Raw genomic sequence first — 6,003 nt, 5'->3', positions numbered from 1 at the left:
ACACAGAACCCTGCTTGTGTGAGGAGGCGATTTTCTCAGCTTCTTCAGAAGAGAGGGAAAGACGGTTAAGGCAAGTATAATTCATAATTCCATCATGTTATCATTTTTTTTTTTACTAAGAGTAAAATAATGTTTGTTTTTGTAGAGCTTCTTCATGACTACATCAATTATGCTAAAGAGATCATGGAAATTGGCAGCGATGCCTGATCTGTATTCATGGACTATGAAACAAACTGTAAGTGTATAATTTGTAAAAAACAATGTTAAATGCTTGTTCTGTGTTGTTGTTTAGTAGAGTGTTTACACTCCACTTACACTCCACTTCTTTCACACATATGTTTCTGATAAATGTTATAATATCAGTGTTAATGTTGTGGTTTATTTACTGTCATGCCAGAATAGTTTGTAAAGAACTTAACTATTAACTAATTGTACACCTATTGTATAATACAAGTTATATTCAACAAATGTGCAATGCTTCATTTATAAACTCTGTAGCTATTAATGTAATACTTTTCTGCATTTCTTCTTACATGCATGTTACTTTTGACTGTTTTCTCGTTTTAAATAAATAGTTACCTTTTGATAGTCATTCTGTGTGTGTAAAAGTGATTTTAAAATGAACAAGATTTGTAGGTTTAATGTCTAGCTCGATTTGGGTTCATTTTAGCCTAGCAGTGTAGTAATTTTAAACCATAAAAAAGCAAACCAGCATGCTGGGTCAAACATAATAACCCAACTTGTTGGGTTAAAATAACCCAGTGCTGGGTTCGTCCCTTTTTGACCCGGTGCTGGGTTGCCAAAATAACCCAAATTGGGTTGTTTTTAACCCAGACGTTTTTAGAGTGTAGGGGAGTTGGAAAATGAGCCTATTTTCAAAAATGGGAGTGTTCCTTTAATCGATTGTCTAAGTGTTTCTTCAACTGTGAACACTACTAACTACTAACTTTCTACTAACAATATGTATTAACAATTAATACCAACAATCTTTCTGCAAGAAAAAAAAAAACATGCCATATGATGCATGTTAAATATCTGTATGTTTTTGTTTTAACATTTTTTTATTTTTGCATTGAAATGTAGGGAATATTAATGAATGGAATAGCGCATTTCACTAGAATTTTATATTAAACAATTTAACATTACAACATAATTGAATGCAACATTTACTTTTGCCCCACAGCCATCAATCAAATTCGATTTTTTGGCCCTTCGTAGTAAAAAGTTTGGACTCCTCTGGTTTAAATAATCATAATTTAAAACATGTAATAATTCATTTTTTGTGGGTTTTTAAAATTATTTAAGACCGAAAGTGGTTTTGGTGGGGAAATCAGAAAACTGCTAAATCTATTGCAAATTTAGGATTATTTACTGCAAAAAAAGTATAGACTTTGAGCTATGGACGGTACACTGACTGTTTCTTGGCAAAATCGGTCATTTCAATAGAAAAATGTATAAGAAGGAGTTTCATGTCAGAATGAAAAAAATTCTCTACATAGATTTTGCTCAAGTTGCTCCAACCTGATCTCAATGGGAAGAAAAAAAAATTATATGTGATTTGTAGAAAATGTAGAACAATTTAGAAAACTTAAATTTCATTCATGTTCAAGTGTCATAATGAAAGCTGCTTGGTTTAAAAGCAACTTCAGTGTGAACCACAATTTGTCTAATGTGACCCCATTTTTAATCAAACATTCATGATATTATCTCAAAACTAGGACTGCATGATAAATTTGTCATGATTTTAGCCTGTTTGTTGTTTTGTGTTCAAGATCTCTTATTTTATCATTTATTCCCTTTGTTTCTGTGCTTGCTCATGGTGCATTCAAGTCCTCCTGGGAAAGTTCGTATTAACGAGTTGACAAGTCATAATTACAACGTCAGGTGCGTTCAGGTCACTTTGGTCGGAACAAGATGGCGATTTAGCTTTTCTACATAAAATTCAATGATTTTTTTTTAACTCTTAAAGGGGTCATAGGATGCTACATGCACTTTTACAAGTTGTTTGAACTGAAATGTGTGTTGGCAGTATGTGTACACAAAAAAATCCTTTTTTTTTATCTACTAAAATCTTTGTAAAGGGGTCATAGGATGCTACATGCACTTTTACAAGTTGTTTGAACTGAAATGTGTGTTGGCAGTATGTGTAAACAAAAAAATCCTTTTTTTTAATCTACTAAAATCTTTCCCCCTTTCACAAATCAAGCCGATCTCAGATGCCTGTCTGTGTGACGTATGAAGGGAATGCGCCCCCGATCTACCTAAATGCGTCTATGTTCACGCGAATCATTCGTGATCCAGCCTCCCCTACAGAAGAAGTGAGTATAAGGTTATGTAATGAATCTTTGCAAATAGCCTTTCCTAACAATGTGCTAATTAGTAAGTTTCACGATGAATGCAGCTAAAGTAAACGGTCCCTCAGAGAGCAGCTCGGAAGAGAGGGGCGGGGTCAGCAGAGATCATTAACATTTAAAGGAAAATGCTACAAAACTGCGTGCTCTGAAAAGAACTGTTTTTTTTTGACAGGGTAAAAGTGTTTTTTACACTACCATTGAGAAATTTTAACCAAACTATGTTACAGACTTTTCATTAAGACCGCGGGGTCAGCAGAGCTCATTAACATTTAAAGGAAAATGCTACAAAATGGCTTGCTCTGAAAAGAGCTGTGACAGGGTAAAAAAGGAGTTTTTTACACTACCATTGAGAAATTTTAACCAAACTATGTTACAGACTTTTCATTAAGACCCTAAAGAATCATATCAACTTGTGGAAAATGGGCATCCTATGACCCCTTTAACATTTACAAAATTATTAATAAAGAATGTGCATCATTGTGTTTTCGCTTTTTGTCTGTAAATTGAATCATTATATATTCTATGGTAATTATACAATAATATAATATTTTGTATATGTAACTTATATAGTTTTATTGTACATGACAACATTTTTTTTTTTATTAATTTCAACAAATTTACTGTCAGTACAGACACTGCATATCTCAAGTCTTTGGCTGCATCCATTGCATCCGACATCCCAGCTCGGAAACTCTGGACTTAAAGAAAATTCTAGTTTCCCACTCGTAATAACGTCTTTGTGGTGGCGTTCATGTGCATCCAACTCGTAAATACGATCTATCCGACATGACTTGAATGCACCATCAGTTCCCTGTGCCACCCAGTGTGTTATCATAGCTTCCCTCATTAGTTGCCATAGTAACACATTAGCTCCTCCCTCTCCTTGTGTTTGCCTTGTTCAGTGTCAGTTGTTGTTTCTCTGTAGATGCTCTAGTCATGATATTCCTATTTGCTCAAGCTCTGTGTTTCATATTGTAGCCATGGTCTTTGGTCTTTTGTGTTATCAAACCTTATTTGCACTTGGATCCGCCTCATTCACCCAGCATTACAAAATTTAGCCTTTTCGTTAAAATATAGTTTACACTTGCCTTTATGTATCCCAGTATGATTTTATATTGTTTATTATCCATTACAAAAATATGATATTGGACTTTTTGTTTGGACAATCCAATAGAACATTTCCTAAATGAACCAATAAAGCCACTGCTAGAGAAAACACAATTATGCCTATGTTCTTTGTTTTGTGTCGACTTCCTCATGACAGCCAGTTCAGGTCTTCCCTACATGTAAAAGCAATGGTAAGAAACTGATGTGAAACTTTTAAATCTGTATACAACGAAAAGCAATAACCCGCTGTACCATAAGTCAAAGAGATCTAAATTTAGCCCCACCAGGATCAATGCGGAAGCAGATCTGGCGCTCACCTCTGTGGACGGACTCTCAGCATCTCTCAGCACTAACCGCTTTTGTCTCATGTCAGTGTTGAAGAGAAAAGGCTAGGTTACAGTAGATGGTGAGCTGCAACTGTTTAGAGTTTGGGTTATTAAATGCTACAAGTAAATGCATTGGTTGCTTAATTAGCTGGAATGCACAGCCAGCCATATACAGACATATTCCCAGTGCGACAGAGAGAGGAAAACACCAATACTGTTGACACTGACAGATTGCCACAGTAGTCAGGATACATGCTGCCTTGTCTTGCTGGGTAATTATGCCTTCTCTCATTTAGTTTGCCTCCAGCTAGACGAAATGTGTTTGGGAGAGAAGCATATCAAGTATATCAGTCACGACTGTCAGTGCTAAGGGGTGGTTTCATCATATCATGCTAGCTGTGCTTATCACTTCAGGGATCATTGATTTCAACATTTTTCATGTTAATCATTCATCCTGTGGTCATATATGTCTCTGTTTTGTGACACACATTTATCAAGAATTTCAAATATTTTGATAAACCCGGTGCATCATTTTGTGTCTTTTGTCAGGCTGGAAGTTTTCTCCACTTCATTTCCATGTGCAATGATTGGTGCAAGTTAGATGAAGTAGAACTGTTCTAATCAATTTAAATTATATGCTTATTAATTAATTAATAAAATCACAATTTATGGCATTTAGCACCCCCCCACACAAAAATTTTTTTTATTTATTTAATACTTTTATTCAGCAAGAACACTGTAAATTGATCAAAAGTGACAGTAAAGGCATTTGCAATGTCAGTAATCAGTAACTGAATACAATTTGTAAGTAATCTTCCCAGCTCTGTGTGTAATACAGGATATGTTCATCTACAGTAGTTGGTTTTTGAAGGCAGTATAAATCTAAGCTCTTATGCTGCATATAATAAAATAATATCCTCTTTGTGCTGTTTTCTATTGGTGAAAAGATTAAGAATGCTGTCTAATGGAGCATCTGAGAGAAGTCAATTAATTTGTAAATGTTTGTCAATTGTTTGTTCCCCCCCCCCACTTATGATTCCATTTCTACAGTGAGATTGCTGTTATAAAATATTTACTTGCTTATCTCTAAAGCTCACTTGAATTTGTTCTAGGTTATTAGACATGACATTATGGTGCTCTGGAAATCAGTCTGAAATCAGTTTAATTGGACGTACTTTTATAAGAAACTCTTTCTGTGAAATCATTGTCTGAATAAGCAGCAAGGCAGCAGGTTTCAGATACAGAATAATATCATTTATTTTCACACAGCTGAAATGCTGTAAGTTAATATTTCATCAGCGGACATTCATTTGGACATAATGGACAGATAGATATACAGCCGATAAATCAAGTTTATATCAAGTTTCCTTGCAAGCTTACATTTTGATTCCTTGTGTTTGAAGGCTGAGTAACATTTAAATATCACTTTTAGTTAAAATATCACTTTTATTTGCTTTTGTTATTAAGTAGCTTTAAGCTGTGGCAATGATCATCTACTTGTGTTTTATGTCTGGGCATGCGAATGCATGTTTGTGTATTATTTAGCTGTAGTACTTCATGATTCATGTTTGAGGTATGAATGCAGTATATATAAATAGATCTTAAAAAGTTTTAAATTAGTAATTAGACATAAAATATGTATCTAAACATGATAAATGTGTTTGTTTATTTATTGATTTATTTATTAGTTAGTAAGTTATTCTAAATTACTGCCCTTCCAGGCCAGAAAAAAAAAAACCTTAATGTTGAGAGCTGTGCTTGAGGTATGAGTATGTATTAAAAATGTATATGAAAATTATATTTAAATAATATTAGAATAGATTAAAAAAGCTTTTTAGAAAGATTTATAAAAAATATATATATATATAAAAAATAAAAAATCTCTGATGTTTTAAAAAAATCAGAAAATAAAATTCTGATACATATGAAAAAATGTAACTCAAAAAAAATGTTGTTAGTTAGTTTGTTGGTTCGTTAGTTTATCGAACTAGTAAAAACTAAGCTACTGTGGGCAGGCCAGAAAAAAAGCCCTTAATGTCGAGAGCTGTGTTTGAGGTACAAATATGTATATAAACGCATAAAAAGTATATTAAAAATGTATATAAAAATATATTTAAAAACTATATATATTTTTAATAATACAGTATATATTTTTATTCAATTTATTATATATATGTGTGTGTGTGTGTGTGTGTGTGTGTGTGTGCGTGCGTGCG

The sequence above is a fragment of the Sinocyclocheilus anshuiensis genome, unplaced genomic scaffold, assembly GCF_001515605.1.
Source record: "Sinocyclocheilus anshuiensis isolate Anshui unplaced genomic scaffold, SAMN03320099.WGS_v1.1 scaffold1493, whole genome shotgun sequence".
NCBI lineage: Eukaryota > Metazoa > Chordata > Actinopteri > Cypriniformes > Cyprinidae > Sinocyclocheilus > Sinocyclocheilus anshuiensis.
Note: the sequence above shows the minus strand (reverse complement) of the source record.